The sequence below is a fragment of the Pinus tabuliformis genome, chromosome 5_2, assembly GCF_031772625.1.
Source record: "Pinus tabuliformis cultivar Carrire ecotype Pingquan chromosome 5_2, CPIR1, whole genome shotgun sequence".
NCBI classification, from domain to species: Eukaryota; Viridiplantae; Streptophyta; class Pinopsida; order Pinales; family Pinaceae; genus Pinus; species Pinus tabuliformis.
In genome coordinates, this window is record NC_142306.1 from 1,061,695,535 (window position 1) to 1,061,719,021 (window position 23,487).

A 23,487-nucleotide genomic window follows, 5' to 3' on the forward strand; every position below is an offset into this window, starting at 1 on the left:
GTACCAAGAACCATAGCTTCGCCCAGGTCCACTCGGTTCAAATGATAACGAAGCAACATTGTGGCTGAAACCCACATTTACAGAATTTTCCATAAAACCTATGCAGCTAACAGAAACCCATACTATCACGGCAGCCAGCAACCGCATTGGTCAACCCAAAGTCAGCGATCTATCAATCGCATATAGTTCTCAGCAGGGATGACGGAGTAAGTGGACTATAAACCTAGAGTGACTGGACCATAAACCTACACAACGCAAAAAACAAAACACTAACAAATTGACAAAAAGCAAGCAATACAAAAATTGACAAAATGCAATTAGTAGAATAACACCGTACCTGCAATGAAGTTGAGCGTTCGAATTCCTTCTCGTCTAGAGCATATGCATGCACAACGCAGCCTATGCCACTACCATGAGAAAATGTGCAAATGACGTAATTGGTTAACGAAGTCCGCACACAAAACCCTGAGTATTCAACCAGAATGGCACTAACTTATAATGCTCAAATAACCATGGACTGTTGCATGCAGGTAACAGAAACTCTTAGTATTTAACTAGAATGCGAGTAACTTATATTGCAGTAGCAGAACCTAACCTCTAAACAATACAACCAAGAATCACAGCTTCACGCAGACATTTAGCCAAATTTCCATAAAGCCCATGCAACTAAGACAAACCCTGACTATTGAACCAGAATGCCATTAACTTATAATGCTGAAATAACCATGCACTCTTGCATCCAAGTAACAGAAACCTTCAGTATTTAACCAGAATGCTATTAACTTATAATGCAGTAGCTCAACTTACCAAAGCGACAGCACAGAGTCGAGCGATAGAAGCTGCACCTGGAACAACACAACCGCAACCAAACATTTGCGATAGAGTTAATCGAACAGCCAGGAACTGCATTATGTTTTGACCGCAGACAATACAACAAATACAAAGGAAAAATCGCAGAGACCGCAGAGCTAAACAACCAAGCAACAATAATAATGCAAATGCCATTAACTTATAATGCAGTAGCCGAACTTAACCTATAAACAATACAACTAAGAATCACAGCTTCACGTAGACATTTACCGAAATTTCCATAAAACCCATGTAGCTAAAAGACAAGCCCTCAGTATTCAACGAGAATGCCATTAACTTATAATGCTGAAATAACCATGGACTCGTGCATGCAGGTAACAGCAATCCTCAGAGCAGGCAGGAACTGCATTGTGTTTTCAGCGCAGACAATATAACAAATACAAAACAAAAATCGCACAGACTGCACAGCTAAAGAACCAAGTAACAATAACAACCCAAACGCGCAAACAGGGCAAAAGCCAAATAACCATGAACTGTTGCATGCACGTAACAGAAATGCTCAGTATTTAACCAGATTGCCATAGAGAAGCCGAACTTACGAAAGGCACAAACAGCAAGCAGGAACCCCAGCGCACACGAAAAATCGCACAGACTGCAGAGCTAAACAACCAAGGAACAATACCCGAGCACGCAGGAACTCCACCGCAGACGAAAAATCGAACAGAGTGCAAAGCTAAACAAGCAACTAACAATACCAATCCAAAGGCCGCGAAGACAGTAAAACCCAAAGGCCGCGAACATACTAAAACCGAAGCCGAACTTTCCAGCATGTCGACGAGCAACAGCTGGCCGCCGACGAGACCACCACAGCGCATGCCGACCACAGCCAAGACAAACCGTCACTATTCAACCAGAATCCCATTAACTTATAATGCTCAAATAACCATGGACAGTTGCATGCATGCAAGACAAAACGCCAGTATTCAACCAGAAGACAAACCCTCAGTATTCATAATAATAATGCAAATGCCATTAACTTATAATGCAGCAGCCGAACTTAACCTCTAAACAATACAACTAAGAATCATAGCTTCACGCAGACATTTAGGCCAGCGACTCTACCGCAGACCAAACATCGCACAGACTGCAGAGCTAAAGAAGCAAGTAACAATACCAACCCGAATGCCGCGAAGACAGTAAAACACAAGGCGAACATTCCAGCATCTCGAGGACGGACACCTGGCCGCCGATCAGACCACCAGACCGCATGCAACCACGTGTCCCTCGCGCGCCACGTGCCATTCGCCTCGAACCATGCGAAGCGCGCAATAAGACTGCCAACCTTTTCCGCCCCGTAAAGCTTAGTTCGACTTAGGAAATATGCCAAATGTTTGCAAAAATCGCGTCCGTCAACCCATGGACAAAACCTCAGTATTGAACCAGAATGCCATTAACTTAAAATGCTCAAATAACCATGGACAGTTGCATGCACGTAACACAAAACCCCAGTATTCAACCAGAAGACAAACCCTGAGTATTCACAATAATAATCCAAATGCCATTAACTTATAATGCAGTAGCCGAACTTAACCTCTAAACAATACAACTAACAATCATAGTTTCACGCAGACATTTACCCAAATTTGCATAAAACCCATGCAGCTAAGACAAAACCTCAGCATTCAACCACAATTCCATTAACTTATAATGCCCAAACAGCCATGGACTCTTGCAAGCAACTAACACAATAGGCAGGAACCGCATTCTGTTTTCACCGGACACAATAGAACAAATAGAAAGGAAAAATCGCACAGACCGCGCAGCTAAACAACCAAGTAATCATAATAACCCAAAGGCCGCGAACAGGGTAAAACCCAAATAGCAATGGACTCTTGCATCCAGGTAACAGAAACCCTGAATATTTAACCAGAATAACTTACCAAAGTCACACCGAGCAGACAGAAACCCCACCGCAGATGACAAATCGCACAGACTGCAGAGCTAAACAAGCAACTAACAATACCCGAGCAGGCAGGAATTTCACCGCAGACGAAAAATCGCACAGACTGGAGAGCTAAACAGGAACAGCTGGCCGCGGATCAGACCACCATACCGCATGCCGACGACAGCGAAGACAAACCCTCAGTATTCAATCAGAATGCCATTAACTTATAATGTTCAACTAACCATGGACTCTTGCATGCATGTAAGAGAAAACCCCAGTATCTAACCAGAACGCAAACCCTCAGTATTCAACCAGAATGCCATTGCCAAACTCACCAAAGCCACACCTAGCAGCCAGGAACTCCACCACAGACGAAAAATCGCACAGACTGCAAGCAACAATACCCGGGCAGGCAGCACCTCTACCGCAGACGAAACATCGCACAGAACAATACCAACCCAAATGCCGCGAACACACTAAAACACACCCCATGGCTTCCAGCATCTCGAGGACGGACACGTGGCCGCCGATCACACCACCAGACCGCATGCAACCACGTGCCCCTCACGCGCGCCACGTGCCATTCGCCTCGAACCAGAATGCCATTAATTTAAAATGCTCAAATAACCATGGACACTTGCATGCACGTAAGACAAAACCCCACTATTCAACCAGAAGACAAACACTGAGTATTCACAACAATAATTCAAATGCCATTAACTTATAATGCAGTAGCCGAACTTAACCTCTAAATAATACAACTAACAATCATAGCTTCACGCAGACATTTACCGAAATTTGCATAAAGCCCATGCAGCTAAGACAAAACCTCAGTATTCAACCACAATTCCATTAACTTATAATGCCGAAACAAAAACCTCAGTATTCAACCACAATTCCATGAACTTATAATGCCCAAACAGCCATGGACTCTTTCATGCAGCTAACAGAACAGGCAGGAAGCGCATCGTTTTTTCACTGCACACAATAGAACAAATAGAAAGCAAAAATCGCACAGACGGCGCACGTAAACAACCAAGTAATCATAATAACCCAAAGACTGCGAACAAGGCAAAACCCAAATTTGCATAAAGCCCATGCAGTTAAGACAAAACCTCAGTATTCAACCACAATTCCATTAACTTATAATGCCGAAACAAAAACCTCAGTATTCAACCACAATTCCATTAACTTATAATGCCCAAACAGATAGCAATGGACTCTTGCATGCAGGTAACAGAGACCCTCAATATTTAACCAGAATAACTTACCAAAGTCACACCGAGCAGACACGAACCCCACGTGCCAGTCGCCTTGAACCATGCGAAGCGCGTAATAAGACCCCCAACCGTTGCCGCCCCGTAAACCTTATTCTCACTTAGGAAAACGCCCAAATATTTCCCGATCTCGCCGCGGTCAACCACAATTCCATTAACTTATAATGCCCAAACAGCCATGGACTCTTGCATGCAGCTAACAGAACAGGCAGGAACCGCATTGTTTTTTCACCGCACACAATAAAACAAATAGAAAGCAAAAATCGCACAGACGGCGCACCTAAACAACCAAGTAATCATAATAACCCAAAGGCCGCGAACAGGGCAAAACCCAAATAGCAATGGACTCTTGCATGCAGGTAACAGAGACCCTCAATATTTAACCAGAATAACTTACCAAAGTCACACCGAGCAGACACGAACCCCACCGCAGATGACAAATCGCACAGACTGCAGAGCTAAACAAGCAATTAACAATACCCGAGCAGGCAGGAACTTCACCGCAGACGGAAAATCGCACAGACTGCAGAGCTAAACAAGCAAGTAACAATACCAATCTCCAGCATCTCGAGCAGGAACAGCTGGCCGCCGGTCAGACCACCATACTGCATGCCAACGACAGCCAAGACAAACACTCTGTATTCAACCAGAATGCCATTAACTTATAACGCTCAACCAACCATGGACTCTTGCATGCACGTAAAAGCCACAGAATGCCATCGTCGAACTCACCAAAGCCACACCCAGCAGGCAGCAATTCCACGACAGACCAAAAATCGCACAGACTGCAAGCAACAATACCCGGGCAGGCAGGACCTCTACCGCAGACCAAACATCGCACCGAACAATACCAACTCAAATGCCGCGAACACACTAAAACACACCCCATGCCTTCCACCATCTCGAGGACGGACACCTGGCCGCCGATCACACCACCAGACCGCATGCAACCACGTGCCCCTCACGCGCGCCACGTGCCAGTCGCCTCGAACCATGCGAAGCGCGTAATAAGACCCCCAACCATTGCCGCCCCGTAAACCTTATTCTCACTTAGGAAAACGCCCAAATATTTCCCAATCTCGCCGCGGTCAACCCTAAGTCAGCGATCTATCGATCGCTTATAGTCCCCGGTAGGGACTAATAAGAGATCTAATTATAAAATAACTTAGGAATCAAAGTTATCAAAAGAAGGTAGGAATCAAAGTTATCAAAAGATATGATGATGGGATGGAAGTATGCATGTATTTAAGCTCATCTTTTAAGTGAAGGTACATTTGAATGGGGTGGCTAGATAAAAATATATATTTAAATAATTTTTATTAAGATAAAGGTTTATTTTATTCTAATTTTTTAAACATAAATAATAATTTTTTTTATTTTTTTATTTATAATATATATAGAGAAAATATATATAAATAAGGTAAAGGTAAACCACTAGAGGAAAAGTTGACGTACGAATTAAGATACGATGACACTCCGAAAGGCGTGAGTTGTGTAAAGAGACTTCACAAAGTTTGGAATTAATGAATATATGGAAGATCCTATGGTATGATATTATGATTAGTTTTATGAATTCTTTAAATTAAAGATTTGGATCTATAGAAGTGAGAAGAAAAGGTTATATTTAGGTAGTATTTTTGTTTTGTTTTTTTTAAATAATAAATGATTGAGTAAGTAATATTTAGAGATTTTATTGGATTGAAAATATTGTAACTAGTCTAGATTTATTTTAATTTTAGATCTATCAAGTGTGGAGAGGGATCAAATTTCTTAAAATATAAATCTTTTTTAGAGTGAAAAGAGATTTGATCTCTCCCGACGCTTGGTAGATTTGGAGTTAAAATCGATCTCGCCTAGTCTTTCCCCCTTTAAATAGCCTATATACCACTTGAATACCATGGGTCAAAATGTTATTTTTATTTTAACATATGGTTAAAGAAATTTGATCCCTCTTGGCACTTGGTAGATCCAGAGTTAAGAGGGATCTAACTTGGTCTTTCCCTCTTTAAAGAGTTTCCCCCCCTTTAAATAGGTTATATTCCACATGAATATCATGAGTCAATACGTTATTTTAATTTTAACTTAGAGATATTTTTATTTTTATTTTTATTATTTTATTATTTTTGTTTATATGACAACATTACAACATCTCTTCCATATCTGGTTGGAGAGCACCTCTTGGTGCAATTACCAAAGTTTTGTAATTATCTTCATGATTCATTATCAATGTTGTGAGAGTTATTTTTAATTTATATTATAGTTCTATTAATTTTAATGGAGTAATATTGTACTTTGACTAAATTTATGTTTTAATCAAACATTTTAGTATTAATGGAGAAATAAAGATCGCACTACACAATAACATGATACTAGGTCGTGGTGTTGATTCCTAGTGATTGACACTGAGTAAAGTTCAAATTGTCTATTAGAACACCCAACAAGAGAAATTTATTTCTAGACATTAGCTCCTTGAAATTGAATATAAGTAGAGCCTTAGCAGTCCATTGGCACCTCTAGCTAGGGGCAATCACATGGCTCAAAGGACTCAGGGGAAAGTTTGAATAACCCCAAGGTTCCCCATAAGTTTTTACATGTGAAGGATAATGACTACCTTCTTGTGCTACAGTTACTTAACTAAACTTAGTCCAACCTCATACTATAAGAGGGAATATCATATTTAATATGATTTAATTTGTTAGTAATATAAATTTTGATGACAGGGGTGGTAGACTTTGGGGGGAAGGGGGGAGGCGTGGGGTGGAGCGGGTTAGTGTATGAATTTTGATGACAAGGGTGGTAGGGGCGGTGGATAGGGCGTGTTGGTGTGCCCTGATGGAAAAACTGATCTTTCTTGTACATGGAGTATGGGTAATTCCATTAATAATCATGCATAGGAATATGCTCTCCTTTAAGGATTCCTACTAGCTCTTTCTCTTCGCATCCAGAAGTTGATTGTTGTAAGCAAATCGAAGATTATAATCTGACATATTCATTATGGCTCCCCATCATCAAACCTTATTCTTAATTCCCTCGTCATTAAGATTAGATTGCACTTGAAGGTAGTGAAGGAGACAACATTGTAGCATGTTCTTAGGCAATGCAATAACAAACTAGTTAGAAAATATAGCCACAAACTATGAAGTGGGCATCCTCTATGTGAATGAGAAGGTGACTCACCAACCCATTCCTAGACAATAACATGTAGAAGTGGGGGTTTGTGGTGGTTGGATGGTGCATCAAGTTTAAATAATGGTTGAGGGAGTAGATAGGGGCCAAGGTATGTTAGTTGCAACACAGAAATTAAGTTCAACCATGTGTTAGTAGGGTAGACACAGTACATGCATGTGTGGAGTTCGATGTCACAATTGGTGATTATAACAAGTTAGAAATATGGATGGATCCTCTCCCACATGAAATTCGGCTATAATCCTAAGAATCGTGGATGACATCCTTTGATTTTTTTTGTGGATAGATGATGAAAACTATGTGTTGTAGTGTGAGGATCTATGCAAAGGTTTTGTGTTTATTGGTATTCAAGGTATGCTTGCTAATGTTTTTCATTCTCATTGTCAATAGGATTCAAGGGAATTTGTGGGAATGAATGACGAATCAAAGGGCCTGGTAAAAACCTTTGTGTTTCTATTCTTGCCTTGAGAATGGAATGGATTTTCTTGGGATTTAGCTCCCATCATCTCACTACTAGTGGAGGCATTTATTGTAGCCCCACACAATGACCTAATAGCCACTATGGGTTTCACTAGGTTGATATTTTGTGAATTTGACAAAGGTGGTGGCTTAATCCCCAAATTTTCGGGACAAACAAGTTTGGATACATGATTTTCATTTTCTTGTGGTGCATTATGTATCATCCAAGTTGCATCAACAATATGTTTGTTGTATTAATAACTTGACAATGGGAAGTTCTCTTAAAGCCCCTATCTAACAACATTCCAGGGAGCCTCTTTACTCTTAGTTTTCTCTTAGGAGCAAACTTATTAGGAGCTTCAAGAGGAATTGTTACAATTGCAACTAAAATACAACCAATTATAAGCTACACTCTACCACAATGGACATCATAATCGAACAAAAATTGAAGCTCCAATGTGCGGAAGACAAGATCAATAATCTAAGACTACAAATCAAAGAGTTGCAACTTGTTAGTGCTCAGGGGGAATAATCCCCTATTTCTGTCAATGACTCTATTAATGTAGCTAAGTTTCTTCTTCCAAACTTAAATGCCTAGCTACAACTATGATGCAATTTCCCTCCTAGGAGGAGGAGACTCCAAGGTTTAAAACTTTTGTTTATATGGAAGTTTTGGTATATCTAATTTTGGGTCTTCTACTAGGTGTATACAAACCAAATATTTAGTGTAGATTTTTTGTTATTGTTTTTTATATTAGTTTTCTTGTCAACTTGAATAATAAATAGAAGATAAATACCGAAGTTAATTTTTATATATCCGATGTAATACTACAATTTAAATACAAAATTTATAATTACAATTAAAAAAACAACAACAACTAAAATTTGATGATATTATTCATTGTACACTAACATAATATACGATTTGAATATAACTTCATAATTGTGAAACCCCACATTCTCTTCCTGACTTAAACACCCTCTTGCCAACAATATCTTTAAAATCCCACTTTCCATTAAAAGGATTACAAGGAAATGTGAATTTGCAATGGGAAAACATATTATTTTTAAAATAAGTTCATCTTGATAGGGGTAAACATCTTATTTTTAATGATTTAGAAAATTTTAACATAAAAAAATTGGTATTTTGTTTAGATTACTTAAATACTAGGAAGAGAAATTGACAAATTTTTATTTGAAATTTACTATTCATTAAAAATATTAAAGATAATGAATTTACTTTTATGTAATAAATAACAATTTTAACAACCTAAAATAAACAAATTATATATATATATATATCTATATCTAGTCTCAAGAAAAAAATCGTAATTTCCATTATCAAATAGAAAATTACATGTTGTATCATTTGCATAAAGGATATGCTAAATTTTCAGAGATGGACCAAGCCATCTATCCAGGGACATGTTCATATGGACCATAAATATTTACATAATAGAGATATAAAATAAACATGTATATAACATCATAAAAAGTCATAGTCTGCATCAAAAAAAAAAAATGATCATAGCAGATCATTTGGTAAATCTCCCCCATCATGCTCCATGAATGGCCTGTGGAAGAACTGATAAATATCTTGATCTCTATGTTCATTAATTATCCACTGCCCCCTGTGCTGTTGCACAACATCCTTGGAAAGACCGTAAAAAGATTTGTTCCTTTCCCCATAATCGAACTAGAGCCCGATGAGTGTGATTGAGTGACACGTGCATTAGGTGTCCAGGTGTCCACTTGAATAGGATCTTTCCCAGTCTCTCTCTCCCCCTCCTCGGGGGTTCTGTTGTTAATTTTTGTTTAGATGTCGAGCCAACAACCAAATGAGTATGGGTGCCCGTTGTTACTTATCTTCTTGGGGATTTGATAAGCACATTAGTGATCAACAGACAATCCTTATACAAATGCCCAACCTCGTGGCACCATTTGCACCGAAATGGTACCCCTTCATAGTCGAGGATCTACCATCTAATGATCTCATGAAATTGTAAGTGAAGGGTTTCAACTAAACCTTCTCTGGTATCTAGATGTACTAGAATTCTGGCAATGGTGATGCTTCCGAATTCATTGTAAGATCTATCATGGTCTAGATATATCACCAGATCATCCCCAATGCATCTGAATACATCATCCAACCAAAATTGTAGGGGGTAGACCCGGTAGTCGTACCCAAATAGGTCATGCCCCTAATTTATCTTTTTCAGGGTTGAATAATGGCATCCATCGCTTAAGAAGAACTGAAGTCATTTCTATGCTAGTATTTGGACAACACCCAGTTAGCGTGATCTGGTCTAGCTATAATGAGGGCAAACCTTCGCGTGATCTGGTCTAGCGATAATGAGGGCAAACCAACGTCGCGCCATTGTAAGGACAGCCAGTAACTGATCCAGTATATGGCCCCATATCTCCAGAGTCTAACATTTTAACCTAGCCGAGTAGTAATTTTGGCCTCTGACGTGGCCGACTATCACTGTGCTTTCAGTATCTGTTGCCTGTGCCATACTAATTCCCTCTCCAAAAATAAGTAAACGCCCACGTTCTCACACCTTAGTGCATTTGGATTTTTTCCTGCCCAACCTTTGTGGGTGGTTTATCGGGATATGCTCAGTCTCCTCAGGCAAGTTATCATCTGAATCTGAAACACTATTCTCCTCTTGAGATGGTACCTGTTGCATTATGCCTTCGAAGCATCCTGATGTGCGAACCAAGTGTTGTGGTCGTGAGCCCCGTGAGTCGGCACCTGTGGTATCTTGTATGATATGCCATAAATTGTTTATGCCAAGTGTGCTTTCTCCATGACCAATAGTGCCCCCAGCTTCCACAGAAGTCTCACCATGACTAGTTGTTTGCTACACATGTTCGTATTCCCAATACTGGAGCTCAGATGGAGACGGTATCTTCAAAACCGGTTGAGGTTAATCCTCTTGAAAGCTATGAAGATATTACGAAGTTGCTGCTAGGTTCGGTTGAATAAACCCTAGTTCATTGATGGTGGCCACTACATCTTCCATCTCCATTATATATGCGTCTACCTGGATGTCTGGTACCTGGGGGTTCTCCAGTGTATGCCTTGCTAGTCGCTGATGTGGATCATCTACCCAAATTTGGGTAGCATCCATTGAGTCTGAAGAATAAACGACCAGCTATTTTTCCATACAAACGGTGTTTCCAGTTATTGTTGTTCCGATGAACCTGTGCATTGTTAGTCATTGTGACCTCCGACAACCTCTGGCCCAATGAATATTCTAAGTGGGCTTCCCTGTGTTCTGTTCCTTCCACCACTTGTTGACCCGTCTTACCCACGCCAAGGTTTGTTAACCCCAACCACCACAATCATGTGCCCAAAGCTCGTCGTTTATTTTGACTGCCGACACCGTTGTCGGTTAACTCAAACCTCCCTAATCAATCGTCGCGTCCTAGGGTTTCATCATTTTCCACCCAGCAAGGTTTTCTCCTTCAGCCCTGAGTATCTTCAGCCCCAATACTCATATATATATATATATATATATATATATATATATGAAAAAAATCAACCATCATAAACTATTTATTTGTTTTTAGAAATTTGCCATTGATTATAGGAAAATGATTTTTAAAAGTAGCTTTATCCCAAAACTTGGTCATCTCAGAAATTTGGTTTTGAAATCCATTTTTATGCATATGTATGTGTTCCCTTATGCCATATTTTCCTGCTTAATGTGGTAGTATTTCACTAACTTATCTACCAATATTGTCTTGCATGCAAAATTTATTTAATTTACATAGGGTCATGCCTTTGGTTTGCCTCTTCATAATTGTAACCCATTGCCTCTCTGTATTTGTGATTTCAATCATGATTATACTTTCACTTGTTGGTTTGGCATTGGAAATAATCACAACTACTACAATCAATACATTGGATACGAGTGACTACCAATCATCGAAAAATGACGATCCAATATGAATTTTGGAGATAATGGTGAATATGCTAGCAAATTTAGCTCAAAAGTTGCTCGAAGAGCAAAAAATGATTGATTAAGCACTTATAATGGTGATCAAACCCTCAAAATTTCAAGTATTTAGGAAAAATTATAAAGAATTTCATGTCAATTTGAAGATCTACAAACAATGGAGATGTTAATACATGAATGATTTATAGGTGCAAGAGAGCATTGTAAGTACTATGCTTTTTGCTCCACAATGCTTTCAAAGAACTTCAACTTTTTTTCGTGCTTCCCTTGCAAAATATGTTAAACCCCTCTATTGAGAGTATAAGTTTGAAATGCACTTTTGCCTCTCAAGTATTTTTTTTTAATGATGGATTTCTTTTTAAAATTGCCATCAACATGATGTTCTACATCAATTTTTATATTTTTTTCTTTTCCTATTTTTATACTAAATAAAAGAAAAACTTTTATTATTATAATATTGTATTTAATATAATATTATCAAATTGAAAAAAATATACATTAGAGAATACGATATTATTAAAAAAATAAACATTTTTTTATTTTTTTTTGTTTAAAAACTTTCCATTTTTTATAATTACAAATCTAAAATCCGAATTTTGTTAGAAAAAATAATATAAATAAATGCACTCTTACCCATGGACTCAATTTGAAAATGAATATAAATGTGGGAAAAAAATAAAATAAACACATTCATATCTCTTCACATAATTTGAAATTGAATATAAATGCTATATACACTATTCAATGTCTTTTCCATATTTAGTTTTCGTCGCAACATCCATCTCCATCTTCAACTGATTACAATTTCGGAAGAAGGGTCTGATTGGATTGCAATGTGAAATTAACATTGGAACAATGATTAGACTCCGGACTTGGGAGTATGGGCTCAAGTAGAATGCATTGAAATTTGGGAAGAAGGAGTATGCACTAACAAATTTCAGCATGTACCGGAATTTTTTTTATTCATATAATACAATATATACAGTTTTTCCTCCTGAAAAAAAATGTGAGTCCATAGTGTGATTAATTACATGATGGGAATTGGGATTTATAATTGTTTTTAATGAAAATTAGATGTGGGAATTAGTAAAAAAAATTTAGATATACGTCCTAAATTTATAATCTAATTTAAGGTTAACATATTTGGAGATCGTCGGAATTTAAGTTGAGATTCTAGATTTTAATGGGACGCTTATTCTTCCAATCTTACTATGACATGTCATGTCTCCATAGACTTGAACTTGATGGACAAGATGACAAACCACCATCCCTACCATTTGAGCTAAACACCTATTGACTTTGATAACTTTTAACTAAAAAAAAGAAAAATGAATTGTGACCGTGGATGCACTATGTTTGAATGCATGTTCAATTATGAAAAAATTAATCAAAACTTTTTATTAAAATTCTTTCTCATCTTATGGAAAAATCAAAACTTTATATTAGAACTCTTTATTATTTTAAAGATTAATTATAGTATATTATTGCTCCAAGTGGCGTTCTCCAATCTGGTATGCTATAGATGTTGTATTTTTAGTTTAACAATTTGATTCTGTAAAAAAAAATATTGATAATATATAATTATAATTATAATTAATAATTAAATGAGTTGATATCCATCTTAATTATGTATCTACCAAGTGTCGAGAGGGATCAAATCTTTTGAGATTCAAACATTTTTTAATGTGAAAAGAGGTTTGATCCCTCTCGACGCTTGGTGGATCCAAAGTTAAGATGGATCGAGGTTGATATTACAATAAATCAACTTTCCAATTTTGTGAATAAAAGCTATTATTTATCTTGCACCTAGAGTAAAGTAGCTCATTATTGATATAATATAATAACTTCGTCTAGAGGCACTCTTCAACCAAATATGGAAGATATGTTGTAACATCATATCTTGTTATGTAAACATTTTGACTTGGTCAAATTATATAAAATTTAAAATTAAAATTAAAATTAAATTAAAAAATAATAATAATAATTAAATGAAATTGAGGTAAAATAGTCAATTTACAGTGTGGGGGTTTTTGTGTTCTAGGTTTTCACAACCCATGGTTTTGCCAATAGTATATATAGACAAAGAGTGTCATATCTATATGTTCTATGTTTTAGAGGGTTTTTCGACATATTTTCCGGTCTAATTTGCCTAGAATCCGGTAGAGATTTTTTAGAATAACAAGTTTGATTTGTAAACTCTCCACAATTTGAATGCCCCATAAGTTTTTTAGAGTGTTGAATCCATATATGTTGTCAAAATCCCATTTTAAAGAAGAAAAATCAAACTTTAATAAAAAAAATCACACAGCAAAAAACTCCAAAATGTAGTGCATATTTAAACAATACCTAGATATATACTAAAGCAGCCTAAATGTATCTTAACTTAGAATCTACTCAACACTTAAAAAAAATCAAATTTCTTATAAATAAAATTTTAAATTTATTAATTAAATTTACATTTAAAAAAAACTATTAAATATTATTAATAATTTACACATTTTGAAAATTCTAATAAATGATATTGAGATAAGTGAAAAACGAATAAATACTTCTTCATTTTAACCACTACTCCTAGCCTCTTCAGTCGTAAAAGCAACAAATGTGATTTGCGAGTTTGACGTTTCGAACTTGGGTTACTTGGCCTGCAAGACAACTCCTTGTGATGGGATTGAATATTCGTAGATTCAAATCTTAATTTTTTTCATTCATATTGGATTTAATAAAAAGCAAAAGTAGATTGGTTGGTTTTTGTGGACAGTATAGAAGAGTAGTTCTTTTTGTTATGTTATTTTATTTTATAATTATAATTATAATTTTAATTTTAATGTTTATGTTTATTTATACGTGTCATGAAAAAAATGTGCATATTTAAATATCTTTATGGGTCAAGGTTATTGGATAATGGATGCAAATAAAGAAAAAACATATGATTTTTTATTTAAAAAACTATATAGGTACATATAAATTTTGTCATAAGAGATGTTGGTTAATTTAACTAATACATAAAAAAATTATAAACATATAAGAAAGTCACAACAACAGTAGCATATGTAGAATCTTTCAAAAATCAGAGCAAGTAGTAGAAATAAAGTAGTTTGGATCAAAGGATCAAAACAAAGAAATAGACTATACAAAAGATAACAAGTCGGGGCACCATTTCCACAAAATAAAATAAGAGTTAGGCCCTGAAAACAAATCATGCCAACATGAAAGAACTAGTGGTTGGTCGTGTGCCTTGATGCATGAGAGAGAAGAAAATGTTCCCTAGTCGATCTAAAATACCCAGTTTCAATAGAGCATTAACCTTAGAGTTGTATTCCTAATAAAATGGTCATCGAAACGCGCGCTGCTTGCTGAAGGAGCTACGCAGCCCTAGCTAGCGAACGTCGCAAGAAGCTTGCAGCTGCTTGTCGATGCCCCTCAGCGGCCTCCTGCTGCTGGGGTTTGAGCACCATGGATGCATCAAAGGATGGAGAGCCTCTCTCAGATCAACAGCAAGAAAATGAAGGAACAACAAAAGCTTTTGCCTCTCTCATCTCTGCAATGGGCCCGGCAAAGAACAGACCATCAGTCACCAAGTTTGTTAAAATATTGGAAGACATTCCTGAAATCTCACTTCCTCCTACCCTTCCCCGTATAGTAGCACTTTCTTTGGCGGAGCGTGGATTAGTGGGGCAGTTTACGGGGTTATGGCCATCGCCCAAAACTGTGCAAAAATGGGTAGAAAGGAACTAGACCGCATCAATAGATGGAAAAATCTCAATCAGGTTTTGTGGAAGAGGTTACTACACCTTTCACTTTGAAACCAAGGAGGATCGAGATCTGATTTTCAGGAATGGACCTTATTTTATGGATACAAGGGGTTTGTATCTAAACAGATGGACGCTGAATTTCGACCCAGAAATGGATGTACCCAATGTCGTCCCCGTCTGGGTTAGATTGCCACACCTTCCCCTTCACTGTTGGGGGGATGATTCAGTCAAAGCCATAGGAAACGCAGTTGGGAAATATATAGACAGATGCGAGCCAAAGGAAAATATGCATGCATGCACCAGAATCTGTGTAGAAGTGGATCTTGGGAAAGGGCTACCAGAAGCCATCAAAATCAAAGTGGACTAGTGGACGCACATACAACAGCTGGATATAATAAATCCCCTTCAAATGCAAGGTATGTCACAAATATGGTCATTTTGCAAATAGATGTACAAAAAAAATGAAAATGAAAATGAAAAGAGTGAAGATCCAGAAAACAAATGGGAACAAGTTAAAAGAAAGAAGACAGTCTACAAACAACCAAATCTATTCCTCGCAACCGTCCACATCCTCTGATCTCCATCCCTCATCACCCAAAGAAGATAATAATCCTCTTGCTAGCCTTAATCCTTTTGAGCCTCTGGATCCTTCAACTCCCCCATCTCCTAGACGCAGATCCCGATCCAGATCCAAATCCCAACAACATACCCCCGACCCCCCTTCATCCCCTCTGGTATCAAACTCTCACACCCCTCCCCCCCCTCAGTAGACATAATTCTAACCAGAAAACAGTCAAAGGAAGCACCCCCAAATGTAGAATATAAAAAAAAAGTAGGAAGAAAGACAAACAAAGAACTCAGGGATGAAGCAGCAGCAAAGGAAATGGCATTAGGAATGTAGCAACCTATGGAAACCTTCTTAGGAAGGAGTACAGGAAACAACGAAAAGAGCCAGCAAAGAGGGAAAGGAGCCATGCACCACCCAACAAGTAAATAATGATAGTGGTCTCCTGGAATTGCAGAGGAATGGGATCATCCGTCAAAGAAAATGCCACAAGAGACATTCTAGCAAAAGAAAACCCAGACATCCTTATGATTCAGGAGACAAAAACAAACAACCAAGAAACTGAAAATATCAACAAAAAAAAAATCAGAAATTATGAAGGGGAAGCAATACAGGCAACAGGAGCGTCTGGAGGTATTTGCACAATATGGAAAAAAGGAACCTGGGAGTTAATAAAATACAAAAAAGACCAACATTGGATCCAAACGGATCTAATGCAAATCAGCACAAAAGAGAGGTACAGTGTTATAAATATATATGCCCCAAATCACTACAAGGAAAAAGAGCAATCCTAGGCCACCATAAAAGAAGCACTAAAAGAAATACAAGCTGGAAAAATAATTCTAGGATGAGATTTAAATTTGGTAAGAAGTATAGAAGAAAATTTTGGAGGAACATACCACATGACCCATTCAGGGATATTCTAGAAGAAATAATGGAACAACACAATTTAATAGACATCCTGCCAAGCAACAAGAAAAACCCTTGGAGCAATAAAGAGTGGGCAAAAGCAACATAAAAGAAAGGTTGGATAGAATTTTGATACAAGAAAACATAGTAGCAGTGCACAGCTCCATACAATCAAAAATTTTACACGCCATCATTTCTGACTATAAACCGGTGACAATAGTCATGGGAAAAATGGAAAACCAGGGACCGCTCCCGTTCAGATACGGCTCAATTTGGGACAGCAACACAGAAATCAGCGAACTAGTCAAGGAAGCATGGGAGCCAAGAGTAACAGGATCACCTCAGTATATTTGGGAAACCAAATTAAAGGAATGGGAAAGAGAGAAAAAAAAAAAAAAGTTACAGCAGAAAATGGAAAGCATGCAAACTGAAAAAGAAAATAGAGAAGAAGGCAAGCAAGATTATCTAAGAGAGAAAGAAATCTTCTGGGAAATATATAGGGAAAATGGGAAAGAAAAAGAAGAGGCAAGATTGAAATCCAGAAGTTTGTGGCTCAAGGCAGGGGACAAAAACACATCCTTTTTCCACAACACAATGAAAATAAGAAGGGAAAGAAACCAAATAGAAAAAATTCAAGTCGAAAGCCAAGAGGTGAGAGGTCCGGGGGAACTAAAAATAGCAGCCTATCATCACTTTAAAAACTTACTCTCAACCAATGGAGAAATGGCTGAGAGTGAAGATTTCTTAAAGCACACAATTTTAATGATGGATTTCTTTTTAAAATTGCCATCAACATGATGTTCTACATTTATTTTCTTTCATCACATCAATTTTTATATTTTCTTCTTTTCCTATTTTTATACTAAATAAAATAAAAACTTTTATTATTATAATATTGTATTTAATATAATATTATCCCATTGAAAAAAATATACATTAGAGAATACAATATTATTAAAAAAATAAAATAAACACATTCATATCTCTTCACATAATTTGAAATTCAATATAAATGCTATATACACTATTCAATGTCTTTTCCAGATTTAGTTTTCGTCACAACATCCCTCTCCATCTTCAACTGATTACAATTTGGGAAGAAGGGTCCGATTGGATTGCAATGTGAAATTAACATTGGAACAATGATTAGACTCCGGACTTGGGAGTATGGGCTCAAGTAGAATGCATTGAAATTTGGGAAGAAGAGCTCGATTGAAATGCAAAGTGGGTTTATTATTGTAAAATGTGAGTCCATAGTAGATATAGTACTATGCACTCACAAATTTCAGCATGCACTGGAATTTTTTTTGACTCATATAATACAATATATATAGTTTTTTCTCCTGAAAAAAAAAAATAATAATAATGTAAGTCTATAGTGTGATTAATTACATGATGGCAATTGGGATTTATAATTGTTTTTAATGAAAATTAGATGTGGGAATTAGTAATTTTTTTTAGATATACGTCCTAAATTTATAATCTAACTTAGGGTTGACATATTTGGAGATCGTCGGAATTTATGTCGAGATTCTAGATTTTAATGGGACGCTTATTCTTCCAATCTTACTATGACATGTCATGTTTCCATAGACTTGAACTCAATGGACAAGATGACAAACCACCATCCCTACCATTTGAGCTAAACACCCATAGACTTCGATAACTTTTAACTAATAAAAAAGAAAAATGAATTGTGACCGTGGATGCACTATGTTTGAATGCATGTTCAATTATGAAAAAATTAATCAAAACTTTTTATTAAAATTCTTTCTCATCTTATGGAAAAATCAAAACTTTATATTAGAACTCTTTATTATTTTAAAGATTAATTATAGTATATTATTGCTCCAAGTGGCGTTCTCCAATCTGGTATGCTATAGATGTTGTATTTTTAGTTTAACATTTTGATTCAGTAAAAAAAAAAATATTAATAATATATAATTATAATTATAATTAATAATTAAATGAGCTGATATCCATCTTAATTATGTATCTACCAAGTGTCGAGAGGGATCAAATCTTTTGAGATTCAAACATTTTTTAATGTGAAAAGAGGTTTGATCCCTCTCGACGCTTGGTGGATCCAAAGTTAAGATGGATCGAGGTTGATATTACAATAAATCAACTTTCCAATTTTGTGAATAAAAGCTATTATTTATCTTGCACCTAGAGTAAAGTAGCTCATTATTGATATAATATAATAACTTCGTCTAGAGGCGCTCTTCAACCAAATATGGAAGATATGTTGTAACATCATATCTTGTTATGTAAACATTTTGACTTGGTCGAATTATATAAAATTTAAAATTAAAATTAAAATTAAATTAAAAAATAATAATAATAATTAAATGAAATTGCGGTAAAATAGTCAATTTACAGTGTGGGGGTTTTTGTGTTCTAGGTTTTCACAACCCATGGTTTTGCCAATAGTATATATAGACAAAGAGTGTCATATCTATATGTTCTATGTTTTAGAGGGTTTTTCAACATATTTCCCGGTCTAATTTGCCTAGAATCCGGTAGAGATTTTTTAGAATAACAAGTTTGAATTGTAAACTCTCCACAATTTGAATGCCCCATAAGTTTTTTAGAGTGTTGAATCCATATATGTTGTCAAAACCCCATTTTAAACAAGAAAAATCAAACTTTAGTAAAAAAAATCGCACAACCAAAAACTCCAAAATATAATGCATATTTAAACAATACCTAGATATATACTAAAGCAGCCTAAATGTATCTTAACTTAGAATCTACTCAACACTTAAAAAAATCAAATTTCTTATAAATAAAATTTGAAATTTATTAATTAAATTTACATTTAAAAAAAAAAACTATTAAATACTATTAATAATTTACACATTTTGAAAATTCTAATAAATGATATTGAGATAAGTGAAAAACGAATAAATACTTCTTCAGTTTAACCACTATTCCTAGCCTCTTCAGTCGTAAAAGCAACAAATGTGATTTGCGAGTTTGACGTTTCGAACTTGGGTTACTTGGCCTGCAAGACAACTCCTTGTGATGGGATCGAATATTCGTAGATTCAAATCTTAATTTTTTTCATTCATATTGGATTTAATAAAAAGCAAAAGTAGATTGGTTGGTTTTTGTGGACAGTAGAGGAAGAGTAGTTCTTTTTGTTATGTTATTTTATTTTATAATTATAATTTTAATGTTTATGTTTATTTATAAGTGTCATGGAAAAAATGTGCATATTTAAATATCTTTATGGGTCAAGGTTATTGGATAATGGAGGGAAATTTTTTTGGTAGGAAAGAAAAAATATATGATTTTTTATTTAAAAAACTATATAGGTACATATAAATTTTGTCATAAGAGATGTTGGTTAAATGGTTGGTTAATTTAACTGATACATAAAAAAAATTATAAACATATAAGAAAGTCACAACAATAGTAGCATATGTAGGATCTTTCAAAAATCAGAGCAAGTAGTAGAAGTAAAGTAGTTTGGATCCTGTGACAAGTTGGAGAAATAGACTATACAAAAGATAACAAGTCGGGACACCATTTCCACAAAATAAAATAAGAGTTAGGCCCTGAAAACAAATCATGCCAACATGAAAGAACTAGTGGCTGGTCGTGTGCCTTGATGCATGAGAGAGAAGAAAATGTTCTTTAGTCGATCTAAAATACCCATTTTCAATAGAGCATTAACCTTAGAGTTGTATTCCTAATAAAATGCTCATCGAAATGTGCGCTGCTTGCTGAAGGAGCTATGCAGCCCTAGCTAGCAAACGTCGCAAGAAGCTTGCAGCTGCTCGCCGCTGCCCCTCAGCGGCCTCCTGCTACTGGGGTTTGAGCACCATGGATGCATCAAAGGATGGAGAGCCTCTCTCAGATCAACAGCAAGAAAATGAAGGAACAACAAAAGCTTTTGCCTCTCTCATCTCTGCAATGGGCCCGGCAAAGAACAGACCATCAGTCACCAAGTTTGTTAAAAGATTGGAAGACATTCCTGAAATCTCACTTCCTCCTGCCCTTCCCCGTAGAGTAGCACTTTCTCTGGCGGAGCGTGGATTAGTGGGGCAGTTTACGGGGTTATGGCCATCGCCCAAAACTGTGCAAAAATGGGTAGAAAGGAACTAGACCGCGTCAATAGATGGAAAAATCTCAATCAGATTTTGTGGAAGAGGTTACTACACCTTTCACTTTGAAACCAAGGAGGATCGAGATCTGATTTTCAGGAATTGACCTTATTTTATGGATACAAGGGGTTTGTATCGAAACATATGGACGCCGAATTTCGACCCAGAAATGGATGCACCCAATGTCGTCCCCATCTGGGTTAGATTGCCACACCTTCCCCTTCACTGTTGGGGGGATGATTCAGTGAAAGCCATAGGAAACACAGTTGGGAAATATACAGACAGATGCGAGCCAAAGGAAAATATGCATGCATGCACCAGAATCTGTGTAGAAGTGGATCTTGGGAAAGGGCTACTAGAAGCCATCAAAATCAAAGTGGACTAGTGGACGCACATACAATAGCTGGATTATGAATAAATCCCCTTCAAATGCAAGGTATGTCACGAATATGGTCATTTTGCAAATAGATGTACAAAAAAAAGAAAATGAAAATGAAAAGAGTGAAGATCCGGAAAACAAATGGGAACAGGTTAAAAGAAAGAAGACAGTCCACAAACAACCAAATCTATCTTCCTCGCAACCCTCCACATCCTCTGATCTCCATCCCTCATCACCCAAAGAAGATAATAATCCTCTTGCTAGCCTTAATCATTTTGAGCCTCTGGATCCTTCAACTCCCCCATCTCCTAGATGCAGATCCCGATACAGATCCAGATCCCAACAACATACCCCCGACCCCCCTTCATCCCCTCTGGTATCAAACTCTCACACCCCTCCCCCCCCCCTCATTAGACATAATTTGAACCAGAAAACAGTCAAAGGAAGCACCCCCAAATATAGAATATAAAAAAAAAAAAAAAGTAGGAAGAAAGGCAAACAAAGAACTCAGGGATGAAGCAGCAGCAAAGGAAATGGCATTAGGAATGCAGCAACCTATGGAAACCTTCTTAGGAAGGAGTACATGAAACAACGAAAAGAGCCAACAAAGAGGGAAAGGAGCCATGCACCATCCAACAAGTAAATAATGATAGTGGTCTCCTGGAATTGCAGAGGAATGGGATCACCCGTCAAAAAAAATGCCACAAGAGACATTCTGGCAAAAGAAAACCCAGACATTCTTATGATTCAGGAGACAAAAACAAACAACCAAGAAACTGAAAATATCAACAACAAAAAAATCAGAAATTATGAAGGGGAAGCAATACAGGCAACAGGAGCGTCTGGAGGTATTTGCACGATATGGAAAAAAGGAACCTGAGAGTTAATAAAATACCAAAAAGACCAACATTGGATCCAAACGGATCTAAGGCAAATCAACACAAAGAAGTACAGTGTTATAAATATATATGCCCCAAATCACTACAAGGAAAAAGAGAAATCCTAGGCCACCATAAAAGAAGCACTAAAAGAAACACAAGCTGGGAAAATAATTCTAGGAGGAGATTTAAATTTGGTAAGAAGTATAGAAGAAAATTTTGTAGGAACATACCACACTGACCCATTCACGGATATTCTAGAAGAAATAATGGAACAACACAATTTAATAGACATCCCGCCAAGCAACGGGAAAAGCACTTGGAGCAATAAAAGAGTGGGCAAAAGCAACATAAAAGAAAGGCTGGATAGAATTATGATACAAGAAAACATAGTAGCAGTGCACGGCTCCATAAAATCAAAAATTTTACACACCATCATTTCTGACCATAAACCGATGACAATAGTCATGGGAAAAATGGAAAACCAGGGACCGCTCCCGTTCAGATACAGCTCAATTTGGGACAGCAACACAGAAATCAGCGAACTAGTCAAGGAAGCATGGGAGCCAAGAGTAACAAGATCACCTCAGTATATTTGGGAAACCAAATTAAAGGAATGGGCAAGAGCAAATGAAAAAAAAAAAGTTACGGCAGAAAATGGAAAGCATGCAAACTGAAAAAGAAAACAGACAAGAAGGCAAGCAAGATTATCTAAGAGAGAAGGAAATCTTCTGGGAAATATATAGGGAAAACGGGAAAGAAGAAGAAGAGGCAAGATTGAAATCCAGAAGTTTGTGGCTCAAGGCAGGGGACAAAAACACATCCTTTTTCCACAACACAATGAAAATAAGAAGGGAAAGAAACCAAATAGAAAAAATTCAAGTCGAAAGCCAAGAGGTCAGAGGTCCAGAGGAACTAAAAAAAGCAGCCTATCATCACTTTAAAAACTTACTCTCAACCAATGGAGAAATGGTTGAGAGTGAAGATTTCTTAAAGCACACAATTTTATTTTTTTTAAAGAACAAAATGTTGCAATGTGCAAGGACCCCACAAAAGAAGAGGTAGTGGCGGCCATATGGAGCCTGCATCCAGGAAAAGCCCAAGGGCCAGATGGTTTCACAATAGCATTCTACAGATCTCATTGGTATACCATCAGAAAGGATTTCTTAAGAATGGTGAAGAATGTCTACAAAAAAAAAAAAAAGGAGGTAACAAAATATCCTCCTATCTTGCTCTAATCCCAAAGGAAG